The 24,307-nt window shown below is 41.4% G+C and overlaps 1 pseudogene across 1 annotated transcript; it reads right to left on the bottom strand.

The window, feature by feature from the left end:
* Positions 1-2,844: 2,844 nt before the first annotated feature.
* Positions 2,845-21,186, bottom strand: LOC308097494 (protein ILRUN-like; annotated as a pseudogene). The gene is made up of 5 exons (XR_013935137.1): positions 20,709-21,186; positions 10,370-10,524; positions 7,169-7,366; positions 5,945-6,274; positions 2,845-4,010 (listed from the first exon to the last, which is right to left on the bottom strand). The product of XR_013935137.1 is annotated as a protein ILRUN-like (transcript).
* Between the last annotated feature and the right edge of the window lie 3,121 nt (positions 21,187-24,307).

The following is a 24,307-nucleotide window of genomic DNA, read 5'->3' as shown; positions in this document are numbered from 1 at the left end:
GGCCATATTGTTCAGTGCATAGTTTGTTCAGTGCAAGCAAAGAGTAGCGGCGCAATAGTTATGTTAAGCTAATCAATTTAATGCTTTATTAAAGAAAAGACAAAAAACATTTAGGGAGTCATTTCAATTATTATTATTTTTTGTGTTCAGTTTCCCAAAATGTTTATAATTTTTCAAAAACACAAATAAGCAGATGTACAAGCTCACAATGTGACACGTGAGCTCTCTCTCTAAAAAGAGGGGTAATTGCAACCAATGAAGCCTGTAGGGTTTAAATGGTGAAATGTATGGAATCTTTGGCTAAATAAAACAAGTCGGTCTACATTCAGCAAATATACATTCAACTCAGGATGATGATTATGGACAATTTGTTTCTACGACGGCGATGCCTGGCCTGATGCCGTGCCACAGGCCTGATGCCGTGCCACAGGCCTGATGCCGTGCCACAGAACTCACCATGGAAAACCATTTACAGCAAAAAGGCAAAATGAAATATGAATGATTGAAGACCTGATTGAAGAAATAAGTCAATATTGAACCATCTCCATCCAAGCAGACGCAGAGAGTATCGAGGGACAATGATGTAAGTTGGCTTTGAACATTGACGAGGGACACTATGAACCATAACTATGCACACTGCTGTGGTAGAGAAAATAATCGTACAATATTTACCAAGATTTGCCGTCATTGTGTCCATGTCTGTTTCTGTTATATTTCTCCCATAAAACAGCTCTAAAACTGATTAAGTGACATCTTTTATCCATTATTAAAGCAGGCTATAAGCTGTTGCATTTTTCATCTTCAAACTAATTTGTTGCTGCATGTCTCCCTCAAGTGGAGGAAAGCAGTACTACATTCAAACTTTCAATGAAAAGGCCTTTCAATGATTTCTGCTGATGGGCCTATAATAATAATTGTAGGAATAACAGTGTTGAAATAAGAATGAAATAAACAGCGGTTCAGGGGTTTGGCTTTAGAGAGACACATGAAGCCTGGTTCATTCATTGTTGATTTAAAAAAGGAGTAGTTCTTATTTTCTATCAATTAAACACCCCACAAAGCTTTTTGTGGCATTCCTGAGCCAATAATTTGATGACAAATGGTTGGCTCATGAATACCACATGAACGAAAAACAATCTCCATTGATAGAAAATACAATTTTTTTTTGAGTGAACTACCCCTTTAATAATTAAACGTACCCGCCCTCCCGCCCCCCCCAGAATCAGTTGGCCAAAAATAAACAGTACATGGCTTTATCCTCCTGCACCTTCTCTTTCACAATGCACACACACACACACACACACACACACCATATCATATCAGAACACAAATTCTCACATACACACTTATACCTGATTTATTACGTAGTCGCGGGTGGGTGGGGGGGGGTGGATCGAGGGGGGGGGGGTGGCTGGGCGCCGCCCAACACCGGAAATTCGGAAATTAGCCGATCTACAAGTTATATAGACAAATTATTTTGTTTACAGACATTGAGCACAGGTGCTGGTTTTCATGTGATCGATTCCCAACAGATCCCCAAACCTGTCGTTTGGGCGCTGCATGGTCTCAGTTCATTCAGCCTCCTCCTGTGTTGTAGGACTGGTGAGGCGCTCCCCTAGCGAGACGTAATATACTTCCCTCAATCAGCGGGGCTGTGCGCCGAGAACAGCAGACCTACAAGCTCACGACGCGTCGCGTCGTGAGCTTGTAGGTCTGCTGTTCTCGGCCGCTTCTCTGCGCGCGACACCTCCGCGTGGCGGAGCATAAATTAGGCTTGGAGGCGATGCAGCTGCGCGGGGCAAGAGGAGCAGGCTCTGCTCTGCTCTGCTAGCCGCCATGGTAGGGAACGCCTCCTCTCCGTTTTAACGACAGCGACCGGAGGCGGGGTTTGGGTTTGGGTGGATGGAGGACAACGTTTGCTAGCATTTGGGGGGTCCTGGACATGAAAAACGCTTTATAAACCACTGATATTATAGCTACATAGGTCTATGAAAAAAAAAGAAGTTAATATTCAGAAGACATTTGTAGTTTTAAACATCCAAAGCCTTCTTCCTCCACACTGGGAGGAGGGTTTGACGGGATGCATTTTCACTCTAACGTGCTGTGATCCGTGGTGGAAAAAGTACTCAAATTCTTTACCTAAGTAAAAGTACCAATACTGCAATATAAAAATACTCTGTTAACACATCGACCGCCAGAGGTTAATCTCATAATGTACTCACCAGTGCCAAGGTGTTTTTTCTTTTTTTTTTTTTTTTTTCATGTCGCCATAGATCTTGTTAAAATCCTTAAGATAAGCCGTACACGGTCTGTTACATCCGCGACATCTCACTGTATCTCCCAGTGAAAATCACGTGTCAAACGGGGCATCCATGTTTGAGTTAGAGCGGATTACGTTAAACAGTGAAATGCGAGGAGAAAAAACTACAGGAAGAGAATTGAGTTTCAGTTTCGTCTGTAGAACGAGGGCGGACGTGATCGTCAAAACCGGATCCCAAATAATTCTGTTTCCGGTCATTCAACCGGAAACGGAAGTGGATCAAAAAAATTCCGAAAGTGCACCTGGAAAATTTTAGCGCGAAAAGACCGTGGACCGTAGGGCTACGGTCTCGGCGCTTAACAGTTGGATTTAACGGACCGTAGGACTACGTTCTTGGCGGTTAATGTGTTAAAAGTAAAAATCCAGAATTAAAAATGTACTTGAGTAAAAGTACAGAGGTATTGGCATCAAAATGTACTTAAAAGCACCAAAAGTTAAAAGTACTAAAATATTTGAAAAATAGCAGATCTACAAGCTCACGACGCGTTGTGAGCTTGTAGATCTGCTATTTTCAAACAGCCCATGTATAAAATAGTGCTAAAGTGTTTAATGTATGTTTTATAATGTAATAATTTATATCTGAAAAGTAACTAGTAACTAAAGTTTTCATATAATTGTAGTGGAGTAAAAGTACAATATTTGCCTCTGAGATGTAGTGGAGTAGAAGTAAAAGTATTGGGGAATCGGAAATACTTAAGTAAAGTACAAATGCCTCAAAAATTGTACTTAAGTACAGTACTTAGTAAATGTGTACTTAGTTACTTTCACCACTGGCTGGGATCCACTTTTATCATGGCATGATGGGGGATCTGTTTGGTGTGGGCCTGTGGGCCTGGTGTGGGCCTGGTGTGGGCCTGGTGTGGGCCTGTGGGCCTGAGCGCCGCACACTGGCTCCTATCAGTGTGACGTGGTCTGGTAAGGGGGGGGGGGGGGGGGGGGAGGGCTGAACGGCCACACACTGACTACACATTGAAATAAGATACAATACATCTAGGGGGGCGCGGCTGAGAATCTGGGGGTGTGGCCGAGAAAGGTACCCGTAGGTACCAGTCAGTACCGTTTTGAAAATGGCGACGAAACCAACTGGCCTCCACTGTAGACGGGCTAACTTTTGGCGTTGCGAATCACCACCCGCGACAGACATAAAGCGTATAAATCAGCTATAATAATAATAATAATATACTCCTGTGATCATCACTCTCTTTAATCTGCACTCCAGACACAACATCTAAAATAAACTAAATAAAAGACCAGAGAAAAAAAAAAAGAAAAAGGTCATCATATCTCTTGAGAAAGGACTGGTATAATAAGCACTCATTCTTTTAACTTAGCATTCACCCCCATGCATTCAGTGGATCCGGGGTCCGCTTGGTTCCTGTGTCCAGTAGCACACACTGACCTTCTCTAAACACAGGACAGGAAGTGGGAGTTTTTCGGGGCCTTTTTTTTTTTTTTTTTTTTTGCATAAAATGTCCGTATAGAATCTCCCCCCGAACTTCCACTCTCTGCTGCCGGTCCAGACTGGAGGTCTCTCTCTCTCTCTCTCTCTCTCTCTCTCTCTCTCTCTCTCTCTCTCTCTCTGAGAGGGAGAGGAGGGGCTGCTGCTGTTTTGACCCGTGAGTTAAATCACCTCCTATTTCTAAGAGTGGCCGAACGGATAGGGTCCATGTTGTAAACCCTGTTGTACACCCTGGAGGGAGGGGAACATGAAAAACAAGAAGGAAAAACAGGTTATTATTAATAATGCATCCTAACCCTGATTAACCCTTTAAGGACCTGAGGCCCATTCTGATAAAGGTCTTCTCAAGCTTTTTCATGTCAAGGACCCCCAAAATGATATGTATTTGGCCGCCGACCCCCATCTCGTAATATGTTGTTCCAGGAACCCCCCAGAAGCAAAGATTTGAGTTAAATAAATGTCCCCTTTAAAAAAAAAATATATATATATTCAAAGATTTGCACACATTTTCACACTTTTAAAAAATAGCATGATCTACAAGCTCATAGCGCGGCACGAGCTATGAGCTTGTAGATCTGCTATTTTTGAATAGCCAAAGTGTAAAATTATGCTTTTTTTTTTAGCTCAAATCAAAAAATGACATAAGCTTCTTCAGGTCTTAATGGGTTAAAGGCTTATTAAATGCACCGTTACCTGGAGGAGGAAGGAGGTGTGTAATCAGAGCCCTGAGGAGGAGGTGTGTAATCAGAGTCCTGCACGGGCCCACAATGTGGGCCCAGCCCCGACCCTGGCCCCTGGTATTCGGCCCCGGCCCCTTGCCCGATAGGTGGCGCAATATTACAGTCCGAGCCCGGCTATATATATATATACACACATACGTGTGTGTGTGTGTGTGTGCGTGTGTGAGATCTGTGGGGCTGTTAACGACTCTTTGACTGCCAGAGTATATTCATAACACACTCACCCAGTGCCAGCGATTTTAGTGTTTTTATAACCTTTTCAACCGGGTCACAAAATTGTTAAATCATTTAAAACGTTTGTCTGGCTGTGTTTATAAAACACACACACCACAGATCCACCAGCAGAGATCGACCCTTTTTTTCTCTCTCTCTCTCTCTCTCTCGTCTCTCTCTCTCTCTCTCTCTCTCTCATCTCTCTCTCCTCTCTCTCTCTCTCTCTCTCTCTCTCTCTCTCTCCTCTCTCTCTCATCTCCTCTCTCTCTCCTCTCTCTCTCTCTCTCTCTCTCTCTCTCTCTCTCTCTCTCTCTCTCTCTCTCTCTCTCTCTCTCTCTCTCTCATCTCTCTCTCTCTCTCTTCTCCTCTCCCCCCCCCCCCAAACAGGGTCCAAACATCATGTCCGGCTGCGTATTTCCGCCGCTCTTCCGCAGGCCATCTTAGCTTATCTATGATGGGGTTTCAGATCGTTGGTATACACAACGACGATAACCGTTCGTCGTCCAGACTAAAGAAAATAGAACCGGAGCTTTCCGTTCGTTTTTTTTAAACCGTGTGAAAAAACGTGTTTTTCCATATTTTGGCCTAAATATCAAATTTTTAAACAAAACCGAGAACCGTAAAGGGAACCCCAATGAATGTGCATCCGGGTGAGTGTGAAGAGAACAAAAAGAGAAACTGACGGTGGAAGATACACAGAACAGCGCGATCACCCATTAAACAATGAAAAAGCTATCAGCGCGTCTAACGCGTCGACGGCCAAGTGGACCAAGTAGCGATTGACTCGAAAACGCGTCGACGGCAGTCGAAGAGTTTTAATACGTTTCCATGGAATAAAGCAAAATAAAATCTCATGACTGAACGTTTAATGATGTTAGGTGTTTTTCTAAACATCACGCATTATATCGCTAGTTTGATCACTTCAAATACTCTTTGATCTTAGAATAACTAATAGCCGAAAATAGCCGATCTGCAAGCTCACGTGTTGTGAGCTTGCAGATCGGCTATAATAAGTGTTTTTTTTTTGCAGATCTGCTGTTTTCGGCGCGCAACGCGCTTCCATAGAAGACACGACGCTGGCTTCTATGGAATCCAAACGAACGATATATTTTTTTTTCTTCAATTTAATTGAAAAACGATACATTTAATTGAGTAAATTCTTACCGGCAGTTAATGGATTATAGATACATGGTTAATATACAGAGTCCTTACCTGGTTGTTAGCTACTACCGACATGTTGCTCTGTTGTTGTAGACTGTTTGAGGATCTGTTCACCGAGTTGTGTGAGAGTCCGTTCTGCTGCTGGAGGTTCTGGAGGTTCTGGAGGCTGCCGGGGTGGTCCCAGCGCTGGCCCTGGTCTCCTCCTCCGGGTGGGGGGGGGGTGCCTGCTCTTCTGCGGGGAGGCGAAGGGGTTGTAGTCGCTGCCCTCCATGGGGGCGGGGCGGGGCGGCTGGGCGTTGAACTGGGCCTGGAAGGAGGACAGCTGCTGCGTGACGCCCAGGAGACCCCCCACCTCTACGCTGAGGATCACCCAGATCACATCTGGGACCACCAGAGAGAGAGAGAGAGAGAGAGAGAGAGAGAGAGGAAAGTTTGGGCCATTTTCGCCAGTTTTTTCTTTAACCCTCATAGGGTCCTCGGGTCCTTTTGACCCGGTTTAACATTTTCAACATGAATTAAACGTATGTAAAAAAAAAATGTTCTCTATGAAACTTCTTCTATTTGCCTTATTTACTGTACTAAACATGTGATATGAAAATGAAAATTTTCATTTTCATGAAAATGAAAATTTTCACACAGGGCCTTCGGGTCAAAGTGACCCGAAGGCCCTGTGTGTGACTAAAACACGAAGACCCTACGAGGGTTAACCCATCGAGGCCTGAGGTTCCGATTCTACAAATGTCTTCTAAATCCTAACAGTTTTCTGAAAAAAACCCAGTATGTTTCTATGTCAGTGGTTCTCAAACTTTTTTTCATGTCAAGGACCCCCAAAATGTTTATGTATTTGGCCACGGACCCCCATCTCATCAGGGTGATCACTGACACAGGGTGATCACAGGGTTCAGGGTGATCAAGACCTCCGTCCACAACTCAGGCGTGATGTTTGACTCTGATTTGTCTTTTAAAATAGCCGATCTACAAGCCGATCTACAAGCCGATCTACAAGCTCACAGATCCTATCCGATCTACAAGCTGATGCGACACGTTGTGAGCTTGTAGATCGGCTATTTTCAAATATTTTAGTACTTTTACTTTTGGTACTTTAAGTACATTTTTATGCCAATACTTTTGTACTTTCACTCAAGTAAATGTTTAATTCTGGACTTTTACTTGTAACAGAGTATTTTTATATTGCAGTATTGGTACTTTTAGTTAAGTAAAGAATGTGAGTACTTTTTCCACCACTGCATATATATATATCTCATGTGTCCTGACCTCCGTAGAAGAGTCCCGTGGCCGTGCACATCCTCCACTGGCCCTGGTACATGCCGGGGGCCACGGGGCTGTGCATCTGAACGCTGACGTCTGCCATCTCCTGGGGGTCCAGAGAGCGAACCATCACCATGTTCACGTGACCGAACTGGTCCCCTCCCACGTACTTCAGACACACTCCGGGGGGCCACGATTCTGAGCCTGAAAACACACACACACACACACACACACACACACACACACACAAAGACGGACACAGATACGCACAAAAACATCAACACACCACACACACGTCTTTGTCGAGTTCAATCCTTTTTACTCGCAGCCTTTTTCTGTCCATGTGTTAGCTCTGTGTGTTTAAAGGTTCTATGACATTCATTTACACTTGTTTTATTTTTTATGTTTTTTTAGGGGGTTTTATGACCTCAATTACACCCAAAAAAAACAGAACTTTGAACATTCAGTGGATTTTCTATGGTCTGGGGTTTTCTGAATAATTAGGCTGAAAAGTAATCTGAGCTTGGCCCTTGGGCAGTGAAGTCACAGGCCATTAATCCCGCCCACTCCCCTCCTCGCCCCTCCCCTCCCCTATCCTTTCCTTGGTGGAGGGGAGGGGCGACACCCGCAGGCAAAGATTTATTTTTTCATTGCAGTTGAAAAGGCTTTAGAAATGTGAGAGAAAAACACCTGCAATGGATCAATGGAGTGGAATGTTTTGTTAAAACTTTGTATACACGTTTGAAGGACCATGACAAAGACTTTTAATGTGTGGTAAAACTGAACGTCATGAAACCTTTAAAATGTATGTAGGGATGCTATCCTACTCCTTTATATTCAAATCGTTTTAAGTCCCAAATATAATGCTTTAAAGGGATTGTAGGCAACATTAAGCCTACATTTTAAGAATATTTATATATATATATATATTTGCATTTTTTCCCCTCTATCAGCCACTATATAATGATGCTGGGGTGTTTTCCTGCATTGAAACAGTGTCCTCTTTCTGAAATCCGTATTTTCCCTACAATTTATGTTTTGACATCCGGGTATCCGGGACGTAAATGCACGGACGTGTCTGTGCGCGTCCGTGCCTGTGTGAAACCGAATGGGACCGAGTGCAGCCGACAAAAATGGAACGAGCCGCCATTGTTTTCTCTGTAGGCAGTTTATACTTCTTACTTTCGGTTTTAAAACGCTCTCAAACTTATTTTTTGAGGCACAGAATTTACTTTCAAGATAGCGTTTGGATAGAATTTAGTTGTTTAAATTCATATACAGTATGTGGTCAATTTATCATGAAATAGCCTATTTAAAAATAAAAATTCAGAGAACCGGCAGGGGCGGGCAGTGACATGCATTGTATCCGAATAAAGCAACCTATTTTGAAAAACAAACTGCTGATGAGGAGGGGGGGGGGGGGGGAGTGGAGGTGTGGTGTTTGACAATAGTTTTTTTCTTTTTTTTAATCTCTGAACTCGCCTACAATCCCTTTAACCGTTGTCGTTGTTGTTGTTGTTGTTGTTGTTGTTGTTGTTGTTGTCTCCTTTTACGCAGCTGCTTGTGATTCATGCATTAACCCTTTCAATCCGGGAACACATCTGTGTCATTTTTAGACTCCTTTGGCTATTCAAAAATAGCAGATCTACAAGCTCATAGCGCGGCGCCAAGTGCCGCGCTATGAGCTTGTAGATCTGCTATTTTTGAAAAATCTTGATTTTTGCAAATATTTGAATATATATTATTTTAAAGCTCAAATCTTTGCTTCTGGGGGGGGGGGGGGGGGGTCCCTGAGGGGGGGTCTCTGAGGAGGGGAACTAAATATTTTGGTCTGCTGTCAAATACATATAATTATTGTTGTTTGGTTGTTATATCAGTGGCGCTCCAACTTTTCCATGTCAAGGACCCCCAAATGTATATGTATTTGGCCGCGGACCCCCATCTCAAAATATTTAGTTCCAGAAGCAACATTTCACTTAAATTATGTCATTTTGGAACTAAATATTTTGAGATGGGGGTCCGCAGCCAAATACATCATTTTGGGTGGTCCTTCACATGAAAAAGTTTGAGAACCACTGATTATAGATTTTTCAGAAAACTGTTAGGATTTAGAAGACATTTGTAGAATCCCCCCTGAAGCAAAGATTTGAGTTACAAATGTTTGCTTTAAAAAATATATATATATATTCAAAGATTTGCACAAATTTTCCTGATAAAAAAAAATAGCAGATCTACAAGCTCATAGCGCGGCACTCGGTGCCACGCTATGAGCTTGTAGATCTGCTATTTTTGAATTAAATAATAAAATTAAATAAATCTTCTCTGGCATCAAAGCCCCACGCGAGGCGGGGCTTTGATGCGAGGCGGACCTGGCTTTTGTTGTTCGCCCCCACATAGCAACCAGGAAGCTACGCTAGGGGGACGCTGAACAAGCGTTCACATGCACACGTGATAATAGTTATTGTCCATGACGGAGGCGCGCCGACTCAGCAGAGCTTGAGGCCGAGGAGGCGCGCCCGAGCGCCTCCAGGCGTGAGTGCCCGCGCCGACCGGCCGATGGTCTGCTAGTCGAATCAGCGCCGTCCGAGTTGTGAACCGCTAGGGTGAGAATAGATCTTTAAAAGGATTACTATCCACTTGTGTGCGCGTGTGTGTCAGGGATAAACTAAAACAAATGTTAAAAGCCAGAACACAATAAAATTATCTTAACAGTCATGCTTTCAATAAACCAAATTGAAAGCATGAGCGTGTGTGCGTACGTGCATGTGTGTGTGTGTAATGTTTAGTACCTGTGTTCTGTATCCTCCGTGTGTGTGTGTGTGTGTGTGCGTGCGTGCGTGCGTGCGTGCGTGCGTGCGTGCGTGCGTGCGTGCGTGTGTGTATATAATGTGTAGTACCTGTGTTCTGTATCCTCCGTGTGTGTGTGTGTGTGTGTGCGTGCGTGCGTGCGTGCGTGCGTGCGTGCGTGCGTGTGTGTATATAATGTGTAGTACCTGTGTTCTGTATCCTCTGTGTGTGTGTGTGTGTGTGTGTGTGTGTGTGTGTGTGTGTGTGTGTGTGTGTGTGTGTGTGTGTGTGTGTGTGTGTGTGTGTGTGTGTGTGTGTGTGTGTGTATATAATGTGTAGTACCTGTGTTCTGTATCCTCCGTGTGTGTGTGTGTGTGTGTGTGTGTGCGTGTGTGTGTGTGTGTGTATAATGTGTAGTACCTGTGTTCTGTATCCTCCATGTCTTGGTGAAGGTCGTGTCGGGGGGGACCGACTCCCCCTCGCCGATGGTCACGTCCTCAACGAACGACATGCCCGGAGCGTTGATGTTGGGACTCTCAAAGTCGTAGTACGCTCCTATGGCCGCCTGGAGGTTCCTGGACGACCAGAGATGGAACACCATCAATACATGTACACAATAAACACATGTACACGTACACAATAAACACATGTACACGTACAGTAGATCCTCAATATGCAATGTAGGCATCTATCAGACGCTCTTTATCCAGAGCATCTTAACCCATTAAGACCTGGAACGCATCCGTGTCACTTTTTGATTTGAGCTAAAAAAAAAAGCATTATTTTAAACTTTGGCTATTTTTGAAAAATTGTGAAAATGTGTGCAAATCTTTGAATAAATATTGTTTAAAGCGAACATTTTTAACTCCATTCTTTGCTACCAGGGGGTCCCTGGAACAACATGTTTTGAGATGGGGGTCGGCGGCCAAATACATATCATTTTGGGGTCCTTGACATGAAAAGGTTTGAGATCCACCGATATACGCCGTTAAAAATAACATGTTTCTGCAAAAATACATAGTAAAAAATAAAAGAGCCGAAGTACAGGCTTTTTAAGTAATAAGTTAACCAGGAAGTGGATAGAAAAATTATTATCTCCTGGTCCTGTGGGCCAAAAAATAATAATAATAATAATAATAATAATAATATTATATATATATATATATATATATATATATATATATATATATATATATATATATATATATATATATATATATATACACATTTATTTAAAACGTCCAAAAAGTCGTTGTCGTAGTTGTTGTTGGCAGTCTGGGCCTATGGGGAAAAAAAACTTGTTTTAGTCGTTTTTGGCAGTGAATACAATACAGAGACAGTGTAGTGTCTCAGTAAACTATAGAATCATAGAATACATAGAGACAGTGTAGTGTCTCAGTAAACTATAGGATCATAGAATACAGAGAGACAGTGTAGTGTCTCAGTAAACTATAGGATCATAGAATACATAGAAACAGTGTAGTGTCTCAGTAAACTATAGGATCATAGAATACATAGAGACAGTGTAGTGTCTCAGTAAACTATAGGATCATAGAATACAGAGAGACAGTGTAGTGTCTCAGTAAACTATAGGATCATAGAATACAGAGAGACAGTGTAGTGTCTCAGTAAACTATAGGATCATAGAATACAGAGAGACAGTGTAGTGTCTCAGTAAACTATAGGATCATAGAATACAGAGACAGTGTAGTGTCTCAGTAAACTATAGAATCATAGAATACAGAGAGACAGTGTAGTGTCTCAGTAAACTATAGGATCATAGAATACAGAGACAGTGTAGTGTCTCAGTAAACTATAGGATCATAGAATACAGAGACAGTGTAGTGTCTCAGTAAACTATAGGATCATAGAATACATAGAGACAGTGTAGTGTCTCAGTAAACTATAGGATCATAGAATACAGAGACAGTGTAGTGTCTCAGTAAACTATAGAATCATAGAATACATAGAGACAGTGTAGTGTCTCAGTAAACTATAGGATCATAGAATACAGAGAGACAGTGTAGTGTCTCAGTAAACTATAGGATCATAGAATACAGAGACAGTGTAGTGTCTCAGTAAACTATAGGATCATAGAATACAGAGACAGTGTAGTGTCTCAGTAAACTATAGGATCATAGAATACAGAGACAGTGTAGTAGAGTCTCAGTAAACTATAGGATCACATGTAAACAATGAAACCAGGATTTCTCAAAGTGGGTGCTGTGACACCCTAGGGTGCCGTGACACAAGGCCAGGGGTGCCGCAGAATACTTTGATAATATTTGGAATTGATCAAAATCACTTCAGTTTAACCACTTTAACCATAACCCTCTGTACTTGATTTGCTTGGTGCGCTCTTTATCCATCTACACCAAAGCTCTTCACCATAAATAGCAGATCAACAAGCTCACAACACGTCACAGAGTGACACGTTGTGAGCTTGTAGATCGGCTATTTTTGTTGAATGTTACCTCGAGATTAGAGATGCTGGGGTTCAAGTGGATATTGTCAATCTGTCCTAATGGAAACTGACATTCTCTCAAGTTGTCCTTGTGACATACTGTATCTTAGGGGTAATAATTAAATGTTTACGTCCCGTAATGTGACATCAATTTAAGGTGCCATATAGTAACAATGTCATTCAGGGGTGCCGTAGATGAAAAATATATTTAAATGGGTTCCCTGAGGCGAAAAAGTTTGACAAGCACTGGTCTAAACGATATACTATCAAAATAATAATCTCTTGTACAGGGGCGGCAGTGGCTCACCGACGTCGATTATTCTGTTATTATTTTTAATATTATATATTTTTTAATTTTGATTATAAATTTTTTTAGATTTAGATTATAATTGTTTTTAGCAGGGGCTTCTCTACAGCAGACAAGCAGCTGTGAGCTCTGGTGTTGGTAGTTCTCCTAATCCATTCATGGCTGATTGTTGTCAAATCATTTCATACTGTATGTGACGTTGTGCCGTCACTCAATGTAGGTAGTGGTGCGCTGAAACAGCAGCGCGCATGCCAGAAAATGCCTTGTAACGACCGGACCGAAGGATGGAACTGTGGTTGTTGTTGAACATATTGTAGATAGGACAGGCTTGAACAATCATTTTCTGACTTATTCCAAGTAAAATGAACTGAATTAATAAGTTAAGTTCGCTACGTTTCTTTTCAACCAGAGCCGTGGCATCGCAGAGCAGAGCAGCAGCAACGCATGTTATGCTAGGCTTCGTCGTAGAAGAGTGTTGTACCAAAAATAGCAGATCTACAAGCTCACAACGCGTCCATCCGTGAGGCAATGTGCAGTTGTAGATCTGATATGCCTGGACTAGCTGATTTGGGTTTAGACCGATCGGCTTTCACAGTTAACCCTTTAATCACTGATTGTTTTCAAGGCATTTTAATGATAAAGGCTTGTTTGTATTGGATGAAAAAAATATGATATTTCATCTGCGAATAATTGAATATTCGACTACTTTTAGGTTATATAGGTCGAATGCTAAAAATCACTATTCGTGAATACCCTAGTGTGTGTGAATGTGTGTGTGAATGTAATGCACAATCTATGTAAAGCGCTTTGGATAAAAGTGCTATATAAATGCACCATTTACCATTTACATTGAAACTATAGGATTCCAGGTAAACAATGAACCTATTAGCATCTGTCTAAATAACACGCTGTCTAAATTAAAATGTGTAACATTGTGGTTAAAAAAAGAACAAGCCAAGTCTGCATGGTCGTCATAACGAATACAAGAACGCTCGCTCCAAAACACACTCGCCCCGGGTCAATTCCAGTGACCTAGGGACGGTCACCACCAGGTATTCCTAAACGTAACCTCAGTAAAACTGTGCCTAAACCTAACCTTATTCCTGACCTTAACCTCAGTAAAACTATGCCTAAACCTAACCTTATTCCTGAACGTAACCTCAGTAAAACTGTGCCTAAACCTAACCTTATTCCTAACTTTAAACTCAGTAAAACTATGTCTAAACCTAAGCTTATTCCTAACCTTAACCTCAGTAAAAGTATGTCTAAACCTAACCTTATTCCTAACCTTAACCTCAGTAAAAGTATGTCTAAACCTAACCTTATTCCTAAACGTAACCTCAGTAAAACTATGTCTAAACCTAACCTTATTCCTAACCTTAACCTCAGTAAAACTATGTCTAAACCTAACCTTATTCCTAAATGTAACCTCAGTAAAACTATGTCTAAACCTAACCTTATTCCTGAACGTAACCTCAGTAAAACTATGCCTAAACCTAACCTTATTCCTAACCTTAACCTCAGTAAAACTATGTCTAAACCTAACCTTATTCCTAAATGTAACCTCAGTAAAACTATGTCTAAACCTAACCTTATTCCTGAACGTAACCTCAGTAAAACTATGTCTAAACCTAACCTTATTCCTAAACGTAACCTCAGTAAAACTATGTCTGAACCTAACCTTATTCCTAAACATAACCTCAGTAAAACTATGCCTAAACCTAAGCTTATTCCTAAACGTAACCTCAGTAAAACTATGTCTAAACCTAACCTTATTCCTAAACATAACCTCAGTAAAACTATGCCTAAACCTAAGCTTATTCCTAAACGTAACCTCAGTAAAACTATGTCTAAACCTAACCTTATTCCTAACCTTAACCTCAGTAAAACTATGTCTAAACCTAACCTTATTCCTGACCTTAACATCAGTAAAACTATGTCTAAACCTAACCTTATTCCTGACCTTAACCTCAGTAAAACTATGTCTAAACCTAACCTTATTCCTAAACGTAACCTAAGTAAAACTATGTCTAAACCTAACCTTATTCCTAACTAGAGATGCACCGATTAATCGGCCGACGATTAAAAAAGCCGGTTTTAGGTCCAACCGGCTGGATCGGTGCTCGGCCGGTCACTGTCATAAATTCCGATTTTATGCCGGTCAAATTGAAACTGCGTTGGCACTGCTCAGCATGATGATCAAAGTCGACTCGTGTGAGTCGACTCAGTAAACATTAGCAAGAGAAGCCCACAGATGGTGCTGATTACCATTGAAATATAAGGATACATAATTATATTGAATATCTATATAATATGGAATATATTAGATTTCATAATGCTGCGCGCATAGTCAATGTAGTGACTATCGGTTCGTCAATCACGGGGAAAGTAAAGGCAGTAAGTGCGTCACCAGGCTTCTCATACGGTCCATGCAAAATATGTTGTAGACTACAGAAATAAATAGCTAGATAAACATCCCTTTTATTGTAGCCAGTTGCAAGGAAAAATCACCCCGACTCTCTTTGCATAGGCTGTTGAAAAGACAACTTTGGCATGGACGGGTGGTGTGTGTGTATGTGTGTATGTGTGTGTGTGTGTGTGTGTGTGTGTGTGTGTGTGCATGCGATACGATGCGTGTGTGTGCATGCGATGCGAGTGCAAGCACTTCTCTCGTACAGACAGTAGCTGCTCATTCCTCCTACCTGCAGGGTTGCCTCTTATTCCAAATAAATTACTAGGTGCCATCTGAAAAGTCCTTAATGCTGTAAACAGCTTCCAACAACAACTCAAAAAGACGTTGTGATGTGATCATGATATCAGCCATCGACACCGCTGGTTTAATTCATGTGCCTACAGACGTCTTCTCATCTATCCAGCTGTAGCCTATTAAAGCTCGTTAAGACTCGTCCGAAAGTTTAACAAAGTCCACTGAGCAACAGAGTAGTGTAACATTTTTAGTCAGAGGTTAAAACAAGCCAAAACAGTGACATAAGGTGAGCTGAGAGAGATGAAGCAGGGACCCCCTTCTATGTTGTATGAAATTGAACTTTTTACTTGGTCAGCTCTTTTTTCCCCTCTACACCTATATACCTCTTTGCCAAAAATAGCAGATCTACAAGCTCGTGAGCTATTTTTGGCTTTAGTCCTCCTCAGAAATGGGATGCTAGTGGTTAATGTAAAACATATCATATCACACAAAGATTTGGCGGCCCCCCCTGTAGTAACTCTGAGGACCCCCTAGGGGTCCCGGACCCCCTGTTGAAGACCCCTGGACTAGAGTGACATAAGGTACATTTCTCACCTTGAAATGAATGTCCTGCTATGTGTCTGAATGGGAAACCCTTATTTATTTATGTTTGCTTTTAGTTCAAATAAGAAAATAATTTTGCATTAAGATAAGATTTTGTTAGTTAAAAAATATTACAATTTTTAATAAATAATAATTTCAATAACTGATCTCAATATGGACCCATAATAAGTTTTGCCAAAATCATGCAGCTCTATAACAGTGACAGCCATAACAGCAATGGTACAAAAATAAAAAATAAATGATATAGGCTACAGTAGTATTCTCTTAAGAATTCTTCTTGTTTTTGTAATGACTTTAGGCCTTTCGTTGCATAGTTAGGGGCATCAATATTATAGCCATATCATGATATAGGACTGGATATCGTCTGTGATTTTGGATATTGTACTATTATGATATGGCATAAGTGCTCTTTTCCTGGTTTAATCTTATTGGTACTCTGTATTGGCAAATACACAAAATTAAGTACTTCATGTACTTAGCCAGAAAAAAATCTAGTTAGAAAATATAGAAAACCGGTATCGGCAGGTCAGACTTTTAAAAAAACGGTAATCGGTATCGGCCAAGGATTTTGCAATCGGTGCATCTCTATTCCTAACCTTAACCTCAGTAAAACTATGTCTAAACCTAACCTTATTCCTAACCTTAACCTCAGTAAAACTATGTCTAAACCTAACCTTATTCCTAAACGTAACCTCAGTAAAACTATGTCTAAACCTAACCTTATTCCTAACCTTAACCTCAGTAAAACTGTCTAAACCTAAACTTATTCCTGACCTTAACCTCAGTAAAACTATGTCTAAACCTAACCTTATTCCTAAACGTAACCTCAGTAAAACTATGTCTAAACGTAACCTTATTCCTAACCTTAACCTCAGTAAAACTATGTCTAAACCTAACCTTATTCCTGAACGTAACCTCAGTAAAACTATGTCTAAACCTAACCTTATTCCTGAACGTAACCTCAGTAAAACTATGTCTAAACCTAACCTTATTCCTAACCTTAACCTCAGTAAAACTATGTCTAAACCTAACCTTATTCCTAAACGTAGCCTCAGTAAAACTATGTCTAAACGTAACCTTATTCCTAACCTTAACCTCAGTAAAACTATGTCTAAACCTAACCTTATTCCTGAACGTAACCTCAGTAAAACTATGTCTAAACCTAACCTTATTCCTGAACGTAACCTCAGTAAAACTATGTCTAAACCTAACCTTATTCCTAACCTTAACCTCAGTAAAACTATGTCTAAACCTAACCTTATTCCTAAACGTAGCCTCAGTAAAACTATGTCTAAACCTAACCTTATTCCTGAACGTAACCTCAGTAAAACTATGTCTAAACCTAACCTTATTCCTGAACGTAACCTCAGTAAAACTATGTCTAAACCTAACCTTATTCCTAAACGTAGCCTCAGTAAAACTATGTCTAAACCTAACCTTATTCCTAACCTTTAAAGGGACAGTTCACCCCCAAAATGACTTTTTTTCTATGGATGAGTCATCCCATGGAGACTTGAATTCATGGATATTTTTTAGTTTTTGTCTCATTCCTAAGACAATAATTTGATGACTGGCAGCGGCTCCGGTAGGAGACAGAAAGTGTCTCCTTTGTGTCTCCTACCGGATACATTAGCATCTTTCCCGCCGGTCATCAAATGATTGGCTCAGGAATGAGACAAAAACAGAAAAATATCCATGAATTCAAGGCTTGTAATTGATGGAAAATAATTAATTTTGTTGGGTGAACTATTCCTTGGACCTCAGTAAAACTATGCCTGACCCTAAACGTATTACTAACCTTAACCTCTATAAAATGAATACAAGAGCCGCTTGGGTGCGAGCGCTCTGCGATAAGAATAATGGGCGAGCTAACCCCCATTAAGTTAATGTTAACCCATTAACTCATTGACTGCCAGAGTTTATTCCTAATGTACTCACCCCTGTGCCAGCGATTTGCGTGTTGTTTTACTTTTTTATTTTGTAATTTTTCATTCAAATAAATTGTCTGAGTGCTGTTTTAAACACATACGACAAATCTGCCACTAGAGAGCAGCAAATAGACACCTTGATCAGCTCGCTGACTCGCTCGCCCCCCCCCCACACACAGAGTCAAACAGTCAAATACGTCAAACCGGATGCGACGTGTTCTCAGATTCTCCGATCGGCCAAAAGTACGATGTGATACACGAAGGCGATGACTGTTCGTCACCCAGACTATAAATTATAGAAGTGGACCTCTCCGTTAGTTTTTTATACCGTGTGAAAAACCGTGTTTTTCCCTATTCTGGCCGAAAATGACTGGGGGAAAAAAAAGATAACCGGAAACGGAACCCGAGTCATGAAACCGGATCCCGATGTGGGGGATAAGTGGAACTCGAAACATAGAATGAAAAATAAGCAGAATAGCGCGATCAGAGATATAAACCCCAATTAATCACTAGATCGCATTAATGCGATCTTGGCGGACAAGCGCGCTATTTATTAGATCGCATTAATGTGCGATTGGCGGCATATGTAATAATAGTACTAATAATAATATTGGAATATATTCAAATATCTGCATTTTTTTAAGACCAATAGTCGAATATCATTTCTGAGGAAAGTTGACAGCCCTAATTGCACAAACACGTGACGTTGGTTCTGGGCCTTTTACCCATGGTAAACTACTAGAGCAGTGAACCCAGGATCCCCCCATGGTAAACTACTAGAGCAGTGAACCCAGGATCCCCCCCATGGTAAACTACTAGAGCAGTGAACCTTTTACCCATGGTAAACTACTAGAGCAGTGAACCTTTTACCCATGGTAAACTACTAGAGCAGTGAACCTTTTACCCATGGTAAACTACTAGAGCAGTGAACCTTTTACCCATGGTAAACTACTAGAGCAGTGAACCCAGGATCCCAACATCATTCCAACGGCAATATCGTGCGGCCAATGTGGGGCTAAATCTGGACGTAGAAATGTAGAAAATGTAGAAATGGATATGCTCAGGACTACAGTACGTTACAGCCAGCAGCAACGTGTGTTTGAGAGAGCGGGCCAAATACATAAAGCAGCATTTTTATTTTTAGATTATAGGCAATAATACAGTAGGCTACATGATTCCTCTTGACACTCAAGCCACCAGCAGTGTTGCCATGTCTGCTTATTATAAGCGCTGCAGTCGCTCTGTGGCCAAAGCACTTACACACACGAGAGAGAGAGCGAGAGAGCGAGAGCGAGAGAGAGAGAGAGAGAGGTAAGGTGACGGGAACACCTTTGACCCATTCAATCAGGGATGGCATCTGTGTCATTTTAAGGTTGCTTTGGCTATTTAAAAAAAATAGCAGATATACAAGCGCATAGTTTTGAGCTTGCATATCTGCTATTTCTTTGAAATATCGTGGAAAGTTTGTGCAAATCTTGAATAATAAAAATGAAGATAAACTGCCCATAAAAAGTTCGGAAACTTAACTTTGTCGATTATATCTCCCCTATAATAATGCCAATTGGTATTTTTGTTTTTATCGTTTATTAGTCACCTTTACAACGAGGTAGAGCTTGTAAAGATCGGGCGTTGGTGGAATGAGCAACACAGCTAAACGTGTGGCAGCGCCTCCAAACAATTTGCCAAAATCCCCCATTATGCTTCTGTCGGTAATGGCTCTTTTTTTGAGCGACCTGCCAGCACACAGTCACACAGGTGAGTGACTGGCACCTGAACATGGGTCTTGCAACTTTGTTGAGTTGTTAATTTCCAAGCAGCAACACTGGCCCCCCCCCCCCGCCCCCCCCATGGAAAGATGCCACGTTTGTCCCAAGTTCTGTGAGAATGGTGGAAGACAACAAGGAAGACGACAACCCAAGACCCCTTGCTTCAGGAACCATAGATTTACAAGCAAGATTTACACAACGGTACCAAAGACAGATGTCAAAGTTGCAGGACCCATGCTCAGGTGCGCACACACCTGTGACTGGCACACCTGTGACTGACACACACACCTGTGACTGGCACACCTGTGACTGACACACACACCTGTGACTGACACACACACCTGTGACTGACACACACCTGTGACTGACACACCTGTGACTGACACACACCTGTGACTGACACACACCTGTGACTGACACACACCTGTGACTGACACACACCTGCCTGCAAATGGTACCAGGGCTGACACCAAATAGCGCGTAATCTGCATAACGGAACACCAGCTTCACTTGCCCCAACAATGTAACAATGTAACAGTGTGACAGTGTGACAGTTTGACAGTTTGACAACGTAACAATGTAACATTGTAACAAAGTGACACAGATCAAAGCGTCAGGAGGATGCTATAGTCACATTGTATCAGCAGCACAGACACACTGTGTTGTTACGTAATCATGACGTCATGAGGGGAGTCCTACTAACAAACAGGTCCATTCTCCTGGTATTTGGTGTTACATTAAAATAAGAGTTTGATCTAACATATAAAGCCAGAGGATTCTTAGATTAAATAATACAACGAAGAATGAGAGAATTCGGCCATAATATTCATGATAATATTAGTTGGTTTGGTTGCTGACAAAATATAGAGCTATATTCAACATTTACAAGAAGTGATCTACAAGCTCCCAGTAGCTTGTAGATCACTTCTTATCACCTATTATAACACATAGTCATAATTAATACCCCCCCCCCCCCGGCCTCACCAGTTGCTCATGTCCAGGAAGAAGGCGCATCCGGCCGGGTTGAGCTGGAAGCCCAGCAGCCTCTGGAACTCCTGGATGAGGATGTCCTTGTCCTCGGTGCCCAGGCAGCTGAACCTCTGCATCAGCTCCGGGTCCAGGTCCTCCAGGTCCATGGCCTCCATCTGTCTCTCCTCCTCCTCAACAACAGCCTCACTGTCACTACTTTAGTCCGAGGCTTTTCGGCCCTTTACTCTGCCCTGCTTCAGGCCGAGGCCTCCTCGGGTCGGTCCGGCTCCTCTAACTCTTCCTCCCCGGGACAGAGGCGCCTCGCAGCGGCCTTACTCAACTACTTTAGTCCGAGGACCGAGGCCTCCGTCGGGTCGGCTCTTCTGTCTTCTTCTTCTTCTTCTCCCCGGGACAGAGACGCCTCTAGGCGGCCTTGCTCCTGTACTTTAGTCCGAGGCCTCAGTGGTCTGTGAGATCTCCTCTCTCTGTCATAACAAACACACACAACAACAACGGAAGTAGCTGCGCGTCACGTGACCCAGTGTTGCCAGATCTTTGCGAGAGAAATAAGCCCCCCCTACAAATAGGCCACATGAGCACTTTAAACATTATGTTTAGAGAAAGCCTGATAAACATATATGTGATATGTGTATTTTTTAAATTATTTTTTGGGGGTATTAACCAAATATGATTGTATCTATTTGCTCAGTCTCTGTTTCCAATAAATAAATGTGTTATTGTTTATTTATGTTTTTGGTGTCCTATAATCCCGTAAGGGATGGGTCTTATTATGGCAAGACACGGTAAGACGTGTTGTGAGCTTGTAGATCTGCTATTTTCAAAAACTTGCAATAAAAATGTGGAATATTTGGAAACGTTTTTGAAACACGAAAATGCTCCCTTGTGGCACAAAACATTTTCATGAAAATATTTGAGAACCACTGGTTTGAATAATAAATACATATATTTGGTGGAACAAGCCTAAATTAGCAAGTAGCTACACTTTAGAAACAATAGGCCAAAAAAAACGCAACCCGCAACAACTACCAAATATTTACAAGCAACTTTACATAAAAACAAGCCCAAAGTCGCTTATAAAAAGCCGACATGGCAACACTGCACACGACCTGCCATGCGTGGTTGTAGAGGGGGAGTCACAGCGCCCTCTGGTGGATGAAGTGGTTGCATGTCACATGACCTGTCTGGTTGTAGAGTAACTACTACCGTAGGGGAGTCATAGCGCCCTCTGGTGGAGGAGGAAGGTTTTGGCCTCAGTAATTCAACATATTAATCTTGGCAACGATTCCATTGATTGATTGATTGGCTACAGCTCAATACAAAAGGATGCTAAAAGGATTAAACCCAAGATAGCACTATTCCATTGGACCCTGACAATTCAATGCATCGAAACATTTAAAGACAAACAATAATATGCAATACTATTCAAAAACATCATATAAACAAGTAGTAAAAAAAGAAACATAGTTCAGAATTGCAGCCACCTTTAAGTTCTCTTTTAGAGCCGTTTTGAAGGAGAGGGATTCACATGTTTTTAAAGGGATAGTTCACCCAAAACTTTTTTTCTATTGATTAGTCACCCCATGGAGACTTGAATTCATGGATATTTTTTTGTTTTTGTTGCATTCCTAAGACAATCATTTGATGACCAGCAGTGTTGGGCAAGTTACTTCATTTTAGTAATATATTACTATTACTTATTACCTTCATTTTAAAGTAATACCTTTCATTACATATTACTGTCTGAGCAACAGTAATATATTAATATTACACATTACTAAAAAAGATAAAAAATTGAACAATTAAATAATCTAGATTTTGTATTATTATTATTAGCCCACAAATTATTTTTGGGACACAGAGATGGAAGATGGGCTGGCAAGATAAGATTATAAATTACGTTAATGAATCAATTTATTTACTTAAATTCATCCATTCATAAATAGACATACCTTCTATAATGTAGCCTATAATGACATGACAAGACACAAGCCTCTTTCTATACCTTTTTTTTAAATTAAAGTCCACAGAACAAGGACTGCATGAGCAGCATAGAATGCAAATGAAAGTGCTGTAAACAGTTTAAGGTGCTTTCTTTACTCCAATAAAGTATTAAACATACCTAAAAATTGTACTTAAGTACAGTACTTGAGTAAATGTACTTAGTTACTTTCCAGTTTCCACCACAGCCGTGTGGCTCATTTGCATGCAAGTCAATAAATTAACGTGCATGCAAATGAGCCATGCGGTTCTATGAGAACACAAGCACTATAGCCATCACGGTCGTCTGTTACGACCGTCATGGATGAACTTCAACCTGGTGTTTGCACTTGCTCACTTTTTGCTCCATACATCTACTGTACATAAACGTTCAAATTTCAAATATAAAGTGCTCAAAGGTAACTCAAAAGTACCCGTATCTTCCATATTGTTCAATAAAAAGCATTTAAATCCAATTGGTGGCCATTTTCTCATAGAGTTATAATGTATCAGACTGCAATACACCTCCCAACAAATAGGGTCACGTAGTTGAAAGCATATGGAGAATATAGGGGGAAATGGCCACCAATCGGATTAAAATACTTTTTATTTAACAATTCAGAATATTCGGGTACTTCGAAGGGAACGTACATAATTGTAACATCCGTGGCCATGAGGTCGGCACTTTATATTTGAAATATGAACGTTTATGTAGATGTACGGCCAAAAAGGGAGAACGTTTAAATACCAGGTTGAAGTTCATCCATGACGGTCACGATATGACATGACAGTCATTTGTCAGGCTATAAACTCGTGCATGATCGGTTTTGCTGTTCTCAAATAGATTACCCACAATAAATAAAATACTGGAGCACAGCTTGGGTCTGCATGTTTTACAATAAAACCTGTTATTTTACAATAATAATATGCTATTTTTAAACAGTCTGGCTATAATCAATCAGTGTTATAGGCTGCCATAGGCTGGGGCATTGCCTCTGCATAATGCACAACTGTAGCAGCAGCACTGGTAGCCAGCGGTGGCTTATCCAACGGGCTTGAGGTGCTGAAGCACAGGGCACCAACCTTGGGGGGGAGGGGCACCATGAAACGGCGTGACAAAATAAAACGCTGAAATTTAGAAGCAGCGGCTGCTAAAGGAGCGCTACATTGAAACGCACCGGTGAAGCGTCCTTTTTTCCGCACTGACACCTTCACTTTGGTGGGTAACGCACAAAGTAACGTAGTAACTGTCACGGTGCGGGGCAGGCAGGGGACCCAAATGCAGAGAGGACTCAGGAGTTTGCAGAAAACGTAGCTTTACTTGGAAAACTTGCAAAACGATAAACAATATACCAACAAGGCACACCTCCACACAGGAGGAGAATTGTAAAAGGCGCACGACACGGGGAGCAGAAATAAACAGTACAACCGAGGAGCTCACGCCGTGGCATTAATAAAGAACTGAAACAAAAAAAAAAGACATGGGTTTCCGAGGCTAATAAAGAACCAACACAGGAACGCCAGCTGGATCCGTCTAAGTAGGCAGTCATAGTTACATTACCCGTTACCTCAATTCGATAATATATTACGCAACGGCGTTACATTACTAACGCACG

The sequence above is a fragment of the Gymnoscopelus braueri genome (genome assembly GCF_963280865.1).
Source record: "Gymnoscopelus braueri genome assembly, chromosome: 12".
Lineage (NCBI taxonomy): Eukaryota > Metazoa > Chordata > Actinopteri > Myctophiformes > Myctophidae > Gymnoscopelus > Gymnoscopelus braueri.
This window is presented reverse-complemented; position numbering and strand designations above follow the sequence as displayed.